Source organism: Cupressus sempervirens, chromosome 10 (genome assembly GCF_028749045.1).
Source record: "Cupressus sempervirens isolate cs-2001-9-10 chromosome 10, ASM2874904v1, whole genome shotgun sequence".
In the NCBI taxonomy this organism is placed as follows: Eukaryota; Viridiplantae; Streptophyta; class Pinopsida; order Cupressales; family Cupressaceae; genus Cupressus; species Cupressus sempervirens.
The window spans coordinates 806780574-806795548 of record NC_143127.1 but is presented as its reverse complement, the minus strand read 5'-3'; positions in this window follow the sequence as shown (position 1 = coordinate 806795548).

Here is a 14975-nt window from a genome sequence, read left to right as displayed (position 1 = left end):
ACACAGCCATCCTCTAGCTCCTTGAGAGTACCAAGTACTTGATGGACGTCCACAAGCACCTTGACAGGATTAAGTACTTGTGGACATCCCTCCTAGAGATATTTTTCTCTTTTTTGTGAAAGAATTTCCATGAATATCTTATTACATAGTTTACATCCCCAACTCTTGTGAATGGCTACCCTTCCAATGTAGCACTGCCATACAACAAACAGTGCATGCTTGGAGTTGGGTACATAGTGAATATGACTGTTATCTTTCTCTCCGACACCTTCAAGTGGCATTTCCTATATTTTAGCGGTTGCATAGAATTTTTAGGGGTAGCATATCCTTCTTGCCATAGAATAATAGGGGGTTGCTTATGAAATAGTCGAGCGATGTGCCTCCCTCTCACAGTATGGAATTTATGCTATTGAGCCCTGTCTATACAGCCATCCATCGATCCAAATTAGGAAGCCTTACCCTCACCCACTTCATTGAAACACCTTACTATTCTAAGGGAACTAGCCTAGACCCCAGTTTTTACATCTACTCACAATCCTTCTAAAGCATGAGCTATGTCCAATTGCTTTCCTCGGGTATCTTCCCATGCCTCCCTCCCAACCCCACTATTCCATATTTAAGTGATATCCCATCAAAAAAGAATTCAAAAGTAGGATATATTAAAAAACTTAGAGATGATAAATAAACAGTTACCCAATGATCAAGCCTTAATCATTCCACACCCTACCCATATCAATAATCCAGAAAACAGGTGACACGGCTTGCATGGAAGAAGCAACGTTTTGGTATAAATTACAAAACATAGCACTTATTGTAAGGTAATCACGATAATCTCGGGCAAATAGGGCATATAGAAGTTGTTTAACTTCAAAAAAAATCTTGTGAATTACTAAACATGTGATTTGGCATGAGAGGAGCCAACATGAGCATCCTGTACAGAGCTAATCATATAAATAGGATGTCCCTTGAAAATGAGACAATCAATGCTTATAGAATTATGTTCACAACTTTACACTGCAGTATTTCTGGCTTTCATACATTCTTCTGCTATTCAGCCATATTAGAACCACAAATGGAGACAGAAAAATAATTCAGAAGACCAAAAACAGAGTACCAAAAATGCAAAACGCTGATGCTTTGATCAAGGAGGACAACCTTCTTGATGTAGATATATTCCTATTTATAAGACGTGTGTAACTAAAGTGGAGCAATTTGACACAAATCTAGTTCACCAAGAATCACATTAGTTTTCTACTCTCATAACACATATAAATATATACAAATCAAAGGCAAAGGAAATAAACAATTGGAACTCTATAATGGGCCTCCTTGTTCCACACTAAGTAATATGAATTCTCTATATGATTATATGTCGTCAAGTTGGGTACAAAACAAATTTAAAGAACTATGTATAGATCTTAACAGATCACAGTTCTCCAAATACAAAAGGAAGAAAACACTTAAGGTAATATTTCAAAAAACCCAACATCCAATTCTTGATTCAATCAAAGGAAAGTCTCTGTCAACAGCTACCGACATCTTACAAATGAAAAAATTGATATCAAGTCTCAACGAGAGTTTAATGGTTACGGTTCTGACCTGTTTTAGATATAGATGTTTATTTTCCCTTTTCCAATCTAGGGTTACTATTACCCATCTTCCAGCAATTGCAGATGTCCCGCTGATTCTCAAATGTCTGTGCCAAGAAAAGATGTAGCTTCCTGAACAGGTGATCGCCAGCGTTTGACCTTTAGATAGACCACAGTCGGTTCCCACAGAGTATACTGCTCGACACTCTGTTTCTTTCCACAATATCACGATTTCCCACGGTGAATAGCTCCACTGTTCTGACTTACCTACTGTAAAATGAAAAAAAGGGGTTTCACCCTGATAATAAATTTAATACATGTGCAAATGTAACATTACAAAACGAAAACACATGAGATTTACAGGTCTGTAAGGAAATATTATACCTGTCTGATTCACCGGCGCATTACATAAAAGGAAGGCCTGGTTACCCCTGTGCCCCTCACTCTGCCTTATATGATTAACTCTGTGCCCCCTCTGCCTGGTCGTGAATCAAGCGCAGAACCATGGAAGAATACAACTAGGGCATAGAAAATAAAAAATGGCATCCTCCTACATATAACAAGATCACGGCCTTGCATGATGACCCGTTTCCGCCTCTGTGATAAAATCAGGCGATCGTCTAGCCTCAGTCCTTGCCGTTGGAGATGTAGCAGACGATGAGTTCCAGCGTCGACACCTACAGTTTAGTGCGCTCAAGAGTTGAAGATTATAATAATGATAAATTTATTAAACTCAAACGCGTTTTTGTCTTTATTCAAAAACAATTAAAATTTAAAAAATATGATTTAAAATATGAAATATGTTTTAGACGAAAATAAAAGTTTGTCTTTATTTATCGTCCTAAATAGCTCTGCCGTGTAGTAGTGTCATTTCAATTTTCAAAAGTGAAAATGAAGCCATAAATGTAATCATCAGATAATAAGTTTGTCTTTATTATCAAGGTGAATGTGTTTTTGTTTGTTGATCAATGAATACTCTACATACGTAATTACAACTTGAATGTCATTGTCTACATTACTATCATGATGCTATTCAGTGTCCAGTATCATGATTTGTGTAGTTTACTTTGTTAATTATGCCGAAGCATTTTCTTAGATGAGGTCCACGGCCTGTTTTATCAGGGCTTTGGTCGTTTAGATGACTTTTGACATCTTCCCTTTAAAAGTGAAATTGATCATTAAACTCCAGGCCTGCGTGGGAGGGGCATTTGGGCTACTGAAGAAGTTATTTTGAGGATTGATATTTTCTCTTTACCAAAGGGATACTATGTATGTATTCAATTCATTTTTTCAATTAATTGACCACTCACATATTAAAATTTAAAAAGTTCAATAAAATTTTAAATGTTTTACATCTTTTCTTTATATTCTAATATTTTATAATTATCACATATTAATAATAATTCTACTTTTCTACAATTACTACATATTAACGAATTTTTTTTTACAACATATTAACACATCATTTTGATTTCATAGACAACTTTATGTCATTCATTAATAACAACTTTATCTTTTCACATTAGAGTTAATTAGATTTATTTTTTTAATTGTTTTGACTCTTGTGTACTTTTACAATATTAGAATTAAACATAATTAAATGAAAAAATATAGTTTATTGGCATTTTATTTAACTTACAATTTTTTAAACTAACAAAAAATAAATTATATTAATAATAATTAATAATAATAAAATGTAAATGTAGATATTGTCTTAAATGGTGTTACATAATTTTCACATTTAATTTATTTTTTAAAATTTTTTAATTTTTTTAATTATTAAAAAGATTTCAAATTAATAATGTTACTATTGATATGTTAATAAATGGTTCTTTAAAGACATGACCAAAACAAGCTTAACAAATTTTAATTACAATCTAACCCACATATATTATTCAAAACATAAAGTAAACAATTTATTTTTGAAGATGGAGATGGTGCATCTACAACTTGTTTAAATGACATATTTCTAAGAACCCTTTATAGGAATGCAGTCTAATTACTCACAATTTTCTTTGCTCAACTCATGAAGTCCTATACATTTTTTAAGATCTAAATACATTGCACCATAGATAGGAACTTTGACATCTTGTGTTGCTTATTATTTTGTTATATTTGCAATTAAATGTTTAATATGTGATTTATTTTTAATATAGTATACAAAAATATTTATTGTGCTACATTTTGTGTACCATTATTTTTGAATTCTTAAAGGATCTTAAATTCCTTGATCTATAAAGAATAGAGTATTATATTTTTGTGTTATTTTTAAAAATAATAATTTATATACTGATATGATTTTTTGAATTACTACATTAAGTAAGACTCAATATTATTATTTTAATTGTTCAATTTTATTAAAAAAATTAATTCCTATCATATAGCATAATATTCAACCAAAAAAAGGGTCTTGGAAAATTAGAGATATAGTAGAGTGACTTGCATCCAATAGAAGACACTGAAAAAAGCCAAGTTTGATTAAGGGTAAATTGGTGGCAAACCAAGGCATGGGCTAGACGACTGGAGTGATCGATAGGTTTAGTGAATGCTTGGAGGAGATGTCAACAATCATTTCATCAATGGAGATTGATAGTGACCTAAGTTTCCTACACAATTTAGCAATCATACATCATTGTATAGGAATCAGGCCGGAAGGAAAGAAAAGTAGAAAATGGATTAAGGAGTCTTGGGAATTTCCTTAGATCAAAAAATTTCTCTCAAAAGGCTTCTTTATTGTCATTTTTGAGTTAGATGATAAGTAGGATATTTTTTTCCAAAATGGTATTTGGAGAGTGGAATAAGATCCCCCTATATCTACAAATGTGGAAAAGGAACTTCAATTCGACCAAAACTAACCAACATGATAAACAAGTGTGGGTTAGATTACATAATCTCCAAAAGAAATATTGGCATGAAGAAGCCCTGGAGAAAATTGGAAGAACACTTGGTACCTTTGGGGAGCTTGATTTTGATATTGCTTAGGCAATTTCTTATATTTATGTTAGAATGAAGATTGTGACTATTTGCAAGATTCTACAAACAATCAAACTTAGGGTGGTCTAGATTGGATATAACATCTTGGGATCAAAGGAGAATTTTTTTAATTTTTTGGGATGTGGGAGGGGTCATGAAAAAAATGTGAAGAAAGAATATTAGAAGCCAAAATTTGCAAGTATGTTGTTTGTAAATCTTGGATTTGGAGTTCTAAACAACTTAGATTTCGTGATGGGGAAAAAACTCCACTTCCCTTGCCCCATTCTGTGTAAAGATCTAGAAGAGGGACCACAAATAGAGTCCAATTTATATGATGTTTAAACCAATGAATTCATGAGTGTGGAATCACAATAAGATGTAGACGAAATGAAGAAATTAATCAAAGACAAGAAGATAAGGGATTGAAGGAGAACAAGTGGGATGATACAATAGATTAGGTGTGTTGACATGTGTGTGTGTGTGTGTGTGTGTGTGTGTGTGTGTGTGTGTCTATATATATGTATATATATGTGTGTGTCTACATGTATATGTGTACATATATATATATATCTATATATATGTATATGTATATTTATATGTATATGTATATGTATATATATATATATATCTATATATATGTATATGTATATGTATATGTATATGTATATGTATATGTATATGTATATGTATATGTATATGTATATGTATATGTATATGTATATGTATATATAATCAAATTAATGACATGTACCATCATGGATTTTACTCAATGTAAATGTAAGTGATTGCTACATTTGGAAATCACATACCAAACATCAGGTAGTGCTATTACATTTGCAATGATCCTCTAAAAATTAACATAATATCATAGCATGCTACAAATGTAAGACAAGGAATAAACAATCAAACAAAACAAAGAATATGAGTTGCAGAAATGTATATGTTATGACTATGCATACCATAGTGCAGAATATTATGTTGATTAATTCCACATTGTCAGTTGAGAAATAGATCTAGAAGGTGTAGATAGAGATATGTAGTCTTAGATTTAGAAATGTATGAGAACCTTTGGCCTAAGTTGTAGTTGTAATGATGTCTGGCATTTTCCTTTGACCAAAAAATTGAGGGACCTTTAGTAGAAGCAATATCTTAATGATCTTCCATTGTGTCTTTCATGGAAGAAATGAAAGATATGACCATAATAATAATAAAAATATTTATTTCAGAAAAAATCACTTGAGCATTCAATAAAGAGTTCGAATTTGATTAAGAGTTTGGACTTCTAAATAAGAAGATACGATGTTTGGTGGTGACTATTAGCATCAAGAAAGACAAAGACTGTGAATATTGTTACCCATGTATGGTCCACATTTATTTTATACATAATCATGGTAATAGTTGATTATACAAAGAGGTAATCTCTTATTGAAGTCTCATTGTAAAGCTTAACTCTTTCAATGTTCCTTTTTTTGGCCTCTCAGTTAAACAAATCCGTGAACTTGATTATTGAACATCTTTTTCAAGGTTCAAGGTTCATAAGTTCATCAGGCATCTTGGTCGAGTTATGAAAGTCAGTCATGTTGGGATACTAACGCTCATCATTGAAGTTGAACTTGAACCTTGAACATGTTGTTCAAGGTTCAAGGTTCACGGGTCAATTTTCATGTTCGGTCTATTCATGAGCATAGTCTCCAATAGATTGTGACTATTGAACTTGATTATTGAACACTTTTATAGTTCAATTGTTCATGTTCACTTGGTCATAAAGATTGACGTCTTTCGTGTCGCCTATCATAGGGGACAACTCAACAGCATCACAATATTGCTAAATCCATGGAAAGAATTTGCATTAATGAGAAGTTAAGAGAAATAATGAAGAAGTATGTCACGATACGTTCGAAATTTGGGTGAGTTGTTGATGATCGTAAATCATGTCTTGTCATCCATCTACACGTTTTAAGCCCAAGTCTTATGTTGTAAATGAAGCCTTCCTTGTTTTCATTCCCCTGCTATTTCCACTTTGGTAAAATTGTTTTGTCTCATCTAGTGCTTTGTGGTGATAGCTTAAGTCTTTGTTCTACAACCTACATGTGCTCAACTCGATGAGTCTCTAAACTTTAATTTTGTAAGTGTCTTTTCCTTCTACATTTCTTGAAAATTTGTACATTCTTCTATATCTTTTTGTTTTGGTTTTATTTCTGTGATGGCCACTCCCTTCTACTTGAACTCCTGACAAATTTAGGGAGTCAGTTATTAGTACTATCCTTCTTGATATAGAAGGCACTTTCCTTGCCAAGGAAGATATGAGCAAGTTGTTGGCTAGGTTTGCAAATCCAAAACTCGGCTCCATCCCGTAGAAAGTCTTAGACAGTGATTTGTTATCAGTGTTCACTTTCCCATAAGCTTTCCCCTATCCTGAGTTAGTTTTAGCATGCATGGATAGATATGATGATGTTGAAAAATGCATTTGTGCCTTTTAACAATGATATTCTAGTATATGTAAGTCAATTAATTGTCATGGGTGCTCTGAGAATTCCCCAACATGAAGTCTATGAAGATTGGACCATCAATTCCTCTTATGCCCAATTCTCTATAAGTTTCATAGAGTTTATCAACAACATTGCTAAAAGGTTTTTACTTAATCAAAAACATTGCTAAAAGTTGGCTTTTCAAGTCTAAAAGAGGGGGCTCCCATCTTGCAAAACCAGTGACTAGAGAGAATATGATCCTCGAAATCAAGGATCTCATCACGTTACTTAACATAGTAAAGGGAAATCCACATTCCTTCCACTGAGAAAACTAGATGTATTTATTCATTCAAACTATTTTAGGAGAAGATAAATACATTAATAGGGCTGATATAATAGCGAGTAGGTTGCAAGAAGAATTATCCAAAGCTTTTGGAACCTCTGGCTTTTACATGACCTCCTACTTGTTCTACATCCTAGCTTGTGGAAAAGAATGGAAAGGTCTACCATACTTAGAGTGGAACTTGAGTATTCCCATTTATCAACATTACACTCTCTTACAGAAGAACAAAAACTAGAGTGGATTCAAAATAGTTCAAGACACATTTTTAGCCAAATTGGTGTTTGAATTACAAGGAAAGGAAAACATGAGGCTAACGAAAGAAGCCACCCAGTTGATTGATATCTATGGCAATTACTTCACCTGGTTTCCCTGATTCACCTATCTTTGCATTGGAGGCTATGAAGGTAAACCAATCAGGCTACTTTGACATTGTCTAGATCATTTCATATTAATTGAAATATGAAAATAGTTGGTAGAAGTGGAAAAATATTGTTAGACGAGGAAACGTTCATGGTACACATTTCCTATTGAGTTTGGACATTATAAATGTAAAACTATTCAAGACAACGTTAGACTCAGAGCCAAGATCAAATCCCTAAGCTTATTGACTTACCCTGCAAGACCTAATTTTGACAGTCAGGAATTCTCTGTGAAGTACTCTAAAGCAATTTCTTCTACTTAGCACATTCCCCACTTAGAGGATTATTTGGAAAATTATCAAGATGACTTCAAAGTAAAAAAGAAGCTTTGGTCTAGACTAACTCTGGCACAAATTGAAGATTTCAACCTCCCTTTAGATGTCTCAGGGGTGACTGAAGAGAAGGATGAAGAGATCATTGACCCTACCTATAGTGACAAGATAGAATCTTATCCCTTACAAGAGATTGACTGGACTAGGTTAGAGGAAGATGACCTACAAACAAGAACCCAACCTGTCCTAGCTAGAACAAATCAATGGATCATGTGCAAAAGGCAACCAAGATAAATGACTTGTAGTGTTCAAAGAATTCATAATAGTTCAATTTAACACTTGGCTATTATTAGTTCTAATAAGGTTGATGATTCCTCCATTTCAAGAAAGAAAAACTCAGCTGAATTTGAACCTCCTGTTCAAGGTTTAGTTCATCTTCCTACTTCTATCAATTCAACCAAATCACACAATAGGAGGAAGCAAGAATAAGTGAAGAACTTGAGTGTGCCTCCAAACAAGTCTATGATGATAGAACTTGACATAGTAGAAGAGCAAGAAGAAGTAGGGGAATCCCTCATTGATGAGAGGGAATAGGGGTGTCAATAATCTATGAAAGATGCCACTACTTTGATTGCGGTGGCCCTTAGTTCATCAGTTGTATTACAAACACCTTCTCCCAAGGACAACCATTTAGTACCTAACTAGTTTGAGCTATCAGTGAGCAAGAAGAAAAGCCTAGTACTAGTGACTCTAAACATGGGAGACATGGTGAGAAAGTGTCTTGGGAAGACCCCTAAGACCAAAAGGCAAAAGATTGAGGCTATGTTAAACATTGATGATGAAACAGGTCAGTGTGTTGCAGAGGTTATGAAGCTAGCAACTGGGAAAAGCATAGAGGAAATACAGCCTTAAGACTATGTGGCTCAGAGAAGACCATCATTGGTCCTTCCTCAAGTGCCACTAATATTAAAATATGGAATGTCGGGAATACAAGGATCTCTCAATGAGTATGGAAGGATAGAAGATATAAGAAAAATTAAAGCAATCGATGCAGAAGATGGATAAATACATTCAAGAGTTGTAGAGCCCACATGCAAAAGCCTTGCCCAATGCTATTTTGTATATTGATGTAGAATCTCCCTTGAATAAAAGCTTCCTCAAGTAGGTTAAGAGAGAACACTCAACCGTCCAAGCCTATGGCGAATGGTTGAGCATTGTTCACACTCAGGAAACTCATTATTTCTCCCATTTTGTCAATACCAGTGCCAGCATAGATAAGTTGACAACAACCTTGGAGTCAAAGATGAATGTTTGGGACTCAGAGAGGATCAAGTGGGATGAATACATCATCAATATTTCTGAAGTGCAAGAATACAATGTAGAAAAATTCAAATATGAAGTCTCTAGAGCCCAAATCAATGTTGACTTCCTATTCATCACTCGTGCCAATTTGGAGTGGAGAAGCATAGTGATGGAATAGTGGTTAGAAGAGTGTTCTAAGTTTCTTAAATAGGTTGGGTGTCTAAAGAATTTCTTGGTTGCTGACATAAAATGTATTTTTGTCAAAATCATGGAAAATGAGGACAACAATGAAAATCCCCCTAAAGAAGTGGAGATGACCTTTTTCTACAAAATCAAACTGCTACAAGAAACAACAAAGTTTTTGGTTCATGATCTGACCATTATCACCAGAGAAAACTCAATGACGATCCTCTGTATTGATCACCTGGAGGCTCAAGATAAAAAGCTAAATCATATTGGCCAAATCATGAAGATGTGGAAGATCAAACTATAACTACTAGGTGTCTCACAATAGAAGGAGCTGGTCAGTTTTCTTGTAGGGCACAAAGTCTAGAACGAAGGTGGTGGTGGTTGTTCTAACACCCTAGAATCTCATACTAATACTGATAATACAATTGGAGCCTGAACGAGAAGTGAGGATTCACTCACATTATTTTATTAGTCTTAGAATGGTTTTGACATTCGAGTGTCAACACACTTAACCAATTTCATCATTTATGTCGAGTACACCATACATGCCAAGTTATAGTATGTGCCAAGCTAGAATTTCAAAAGGTATCGAGTCACAGTTCATGCCGAGCAATATAGAATGTAATATGTGTCGAGTGATCCAAAAATATACATGTGCTAAGCAAGACAGCGTGTAATAGGTGCCAAGTAAACTAGGATAGTATATGTGTCAAGCACCAGTAGTACAATATGTGTTGAGTAACACAGAATCATAATAGTAGTTTGTGCCTTCACAAACTAAGATGCAAAACCATTTTTGAATGATTCACAAAGTGATAAGAAGATAAGATCGAATCTTTATGTTTACCTATGATATCAACATGCAGCCAATCAGAAAATTGGAGACAACATGCAACCAATGGGCTAAATCTAAGGATTTGAGTGGGAATTTTGAGTTCATGATTTCATTGTAAACCCTAAATCCAAAAAGTCTTTATAAGGAGACTTAGACACCATAATTTTGACTTGCTAAGAAGTTGTTGAAGGAAGTTGCCAAGCAGATACAAAACTGCAGAACAGAGCAAGCAGAAAGGGTTTCAAGGACTTAGTGAATTGAGCAGCAATTACACATTCAGTTGATCAAAATAGGACAAGGGATAAGAACAAAGATCAGATCAAGCAAGGGTCACATCAGAGAGAATAGATCAAGTGCCTAAAACCAACAATTGAAGATTTCATGCTATTAGATCAATTGTTCTAATACTTTCTTGCCATTGTATTGGATGTTGAAAATCCTATATTGATAGGTTAGCTTAACAACTAGGTGGGAGAACCTTTGGAGAAGGTGAATGGAAATTCTATTGAATTAGGTGGGTTTAAAAACCTATTGTAAATCCTTTAATAGGGTAAAAATTCTTGTAAAGTGTTTGTAAATCCTTTAACCAGGTCACTATTGACATAGTGTAACACCTTTAACAGGGTAGGCCTTTAATAGGGCAAACCATTAGAAGTGGTCAAACAATTATTGCTACAGTGATTTTGTGAGTATCATCCCCACCCTAGTTTTACCTTCTTATTCTTGGAGGGTTTTTAGGTTACCAAATTCCTTGTGTTATGTGTTGATGCATGCTTTTACTTTATGTTTGTTTATATGCATGCAGTTTACTTTCAACTATGTGTTTAAAAAAGACTTGAAGAGGTTAAAAGCTAGGTACTTTTGATTTAGCGCCCCCCCCCCCCCCCCCCCCCCCCCCCCCCAAGAAATACTCTCCCCATTTGAATATTCCAACAATTGGTATCAGAGCACTGGTTTTCACAAGGAGAAGCCTAATAGTTTAGAGAAAATATCAGAAGATGGAAGTCTTCAAACTTGGGAAGATCATAGACAATCAAATGATTGATGTGCACCTTGCTCTACACAAGTTACATGAAGCCAGAGAGGAACTGAGAAAATCCTTGAAAAAGGAAATAGCCATAGCTGAGAATGACATACACTACAAGGAGATTGATACCACATAGGTGTTTGCCAAAGGAGATTCCAAAGAATTTGATGCAGCAATAGCAGAACTGATGGAGAAAAATAGAGCCCAAGTAGAAGAGATAAGATCTCTTAAAATAGAGCAAGAATCACAAGCCATGATGCTATGCGAGATAACTGAGCAAAAGAAAAGAAAAATTGAGGATAGGGTCATGCTTGAGGATGACAAAAGAAACCTTGCAAATAGACTTGAGGAGAAATCCATAGAACTCACAAAGATCTCCAACATGTAGCTAGATACACTTAGCCAAATGATGAATGCTCATCATGAGCTAAGCATGAAGGAAATTGAGATCTCCACTCTGAGTATGCAAAATGAACAATTGCAAAATGAGTTGAAAAGAGAAAGGGAGATAGCAGAGAGCTTCAACAAATAAAGTGAAGCCTTCAAGCACTTTGAACAATTGTTGAAATCACCTAGATCTAGCAATGACACTTTAGGACTAGGATTCACTAGTACTGAAGAAGGAGAAACATAAAAGAGTGTTGAACAAAGGAGTGATAAAGGTAAAAACTCTAAACCCACTTGTCATTTTTGTGGTAAAAGGGGGCACACTACTAATGTATGTAGGAGTAGGAGGACTAATCAACAGGACATATCCAAGAACAAGGGTCATTGTCACAAGTGTAACAAGCAAGGACACCTAACACAAGATTGTAGAACCAAAGTCATGAGGACATCAAGATTTGATGGTCACTGCTACAACTGCAAAAGGTATGGACATAGAGCTTTTGAGTGCAAACCAAAGCCTATGTTGACACCTAATCAACCTACAAGGAGAAACAATCATGCACACCACTACAATAAGGATTACAATACTAGGAAAAGTTGTCATTATTGTCAGGAGTATGGTCATGTTCCTAAAAATTGCATAAGAACACATTTTAGAGGAAACTATAGCAGGTGGTTAAGCTAAACCACATGTTTCAGTTGCTTGAAGACTGGACATATCAAGAGGTATTTCCCAACAAGGGAAAAGGCACCTAAGTCAGAAGTCAATAAGGGTAAAGAAAAGGTTAATGTAGAACACATCAGGGTAGAAATGAATAGGACATGGCAAAGAAGGGATGGAGCAAGGACATCCAATGGAGGGATCACTTCACCCAAGAGTTCAAGTGATCACACCTCATCCAACTAAGCAAAGGATAGGCATATGGGACTGATATGAAAAGCTATATCCTACATCAGTCCCAAGAACAAAGATGTACTGCAAAGAAGAAATCAGCATGAGAAAAGATGCCAAGTCAAAATTTGAATATTTTTCAGAAGTTCTCGAGTTGCCCTTAGATGCCAAGTAAAAGCCCCAATACATACCAAGTTGACAGTAGCAATTGAGTTATTAGTTAGTACCACCGAGTTGGAAAATCTAGTTGATGCTGAGTGGGAAATGTTAGTGATTGCCGAGTGAATGAAATTTAATGGATGCCGAATAATGTTAAAACCTTCAAGTGCCAAGTCTACAGCTATATGCATTATACAATAAATGCTAGGTTTTGGATTGTATAAGGTTGAATTTCACTCATTTTTACACCATTCAAACATGAAGCAAAGACGAGAAGAGTGAAGAAGTGATCAAGCAGCAACCTAATAGCCATTTTCACATATTTAAATAGTAATTCAGCACAAACTCATCGATTTAAAGTTATTTATAAAGTGTCGAGCTATGCAGTGTTAACATTTTATTACATATTTAAACCCTAGTTTGGTAAAATGGCATCTAGCTCCAAAAAATTCCAAAGGAAAAGAGAGTCATGAGGTTCAACTAGTCAGCAACAAGGTCAAAGAACTTGAGTTTAGACCCATACATGAAGTTGCATATAAGAACCACCCAGTCGGTGCTTTATCCATTATTCCATCAAAGGTAGTCATGGTACAAGATGTTAGGAAGTGCTATAACTATAAAATAGGTGCCATAGGTGACCTTGAAACCTTCCAATCCTATGACAAGCTATTTGATAATGGTATACTGAAGGATGAATTTTCAATCGTTGAAAAGAAGGGTTTGACAAATGCCCTAGTTTTCCCTATAGTATTCAAAATAGAATGGATTAGGATTGTGTTGAGCCAAATCCATGATGTTTCTTTGTGGTTAGAGATAAGACCCATTAAGATTACTAAGAGGATAGTCCATAGGGTTACAAGATTCCCAACCCTAGATCGGCCAAAGACTTTGAGAAGTGATAAAAGGGAGGCCATTGAGAAGAATGCAGGAGCAAAGAGGAACAATAGGGGAATAACCATTGACACTATAACTGAACCCCTGCTTGACTTTGCAGTAAGAGTAATTTCACACAAATTCTACTAATCTAGTAGACTGAACATCATATCCTGCATAGTTGTTGATGTGACTTACAAGCTGGTAAAGAAAGATCATACCTATGATCTAGCAGAACTAATGCTTCAACAAATCAATGAAAATTTGGGAGCTATAAGAAGATCTAAGGGAGCACAATGTAAGTTTGGATTAGTATTAGTCTACATATTTTTCTATGTGATGGAAGAATTCCCTTAAATTGGGAAGGTAAATTGGAATTCCAACAAGTCTACAATCACACAAATTAATGAATACATAGAGCAAATGGGAGATAATTTTGAGGCTCAGATGGCCAACTATTTTGAGGACTTTAAGAAGTCCATGAAGCAAAGAATGAGAATACTAGTTTCATTGGTAGAGTAACATGTCAATGACATATTCTTTTTGGTTGACATTGACTACACATACATCAAAGCTGCAGTGCCAAGATTAAGATGGCTTAGGCCACTATGTTATGAGTTGGACATGGACTGAGCCTTGGCTGCAATCACTACCCTACTTGCAGAAGAGATTGACAAATTTCTGAAACCTTTTGGCACATATGATGTGGTTAAGTCAAGGGTTGAGACAAACTTGAAGATAGCCCCTATAGTAAAGAGGGAAAAAAATAGTAAGGAAAATCAACAAGAATTTTGGAGTTGATATTGAAATAGTAGTTGCAACAAAAGAAGAAGAAGAAGATGAGAGTGAAGATGAAGAACAAGGGTAAGGTCATATGGAGTTGACATAAGGCTAAGGAGAAGACGAGGAGGAAGGGGCAAGGAAGAATAAACTGAGAAAGAACCTACTCAAGCCGAGAAAAAGAAGAGAAAGGCTAAAACCTAGCCTGCGGCTCAGCCCAAGGCCAAAAAGGAAACAAAGCCCACCCAAGCAAAACCAAAGAAACCCAAAACAAGGGCTACTACAAGGGAAACAACACAAAAGGCTAAGGAGGAAGAAAAAGAGAAAATGAAGGCCATTGAATAGACTAGTGAAGTGCAAAAAAAGAGAAGAAAATATGTAGCATAGCCAGATTTTGATGAGGAGAGAATAGAATAAGAGGACAATAGCTAATTCAGAGTGGTAAGCCATCCTCCTAAATATGTAAT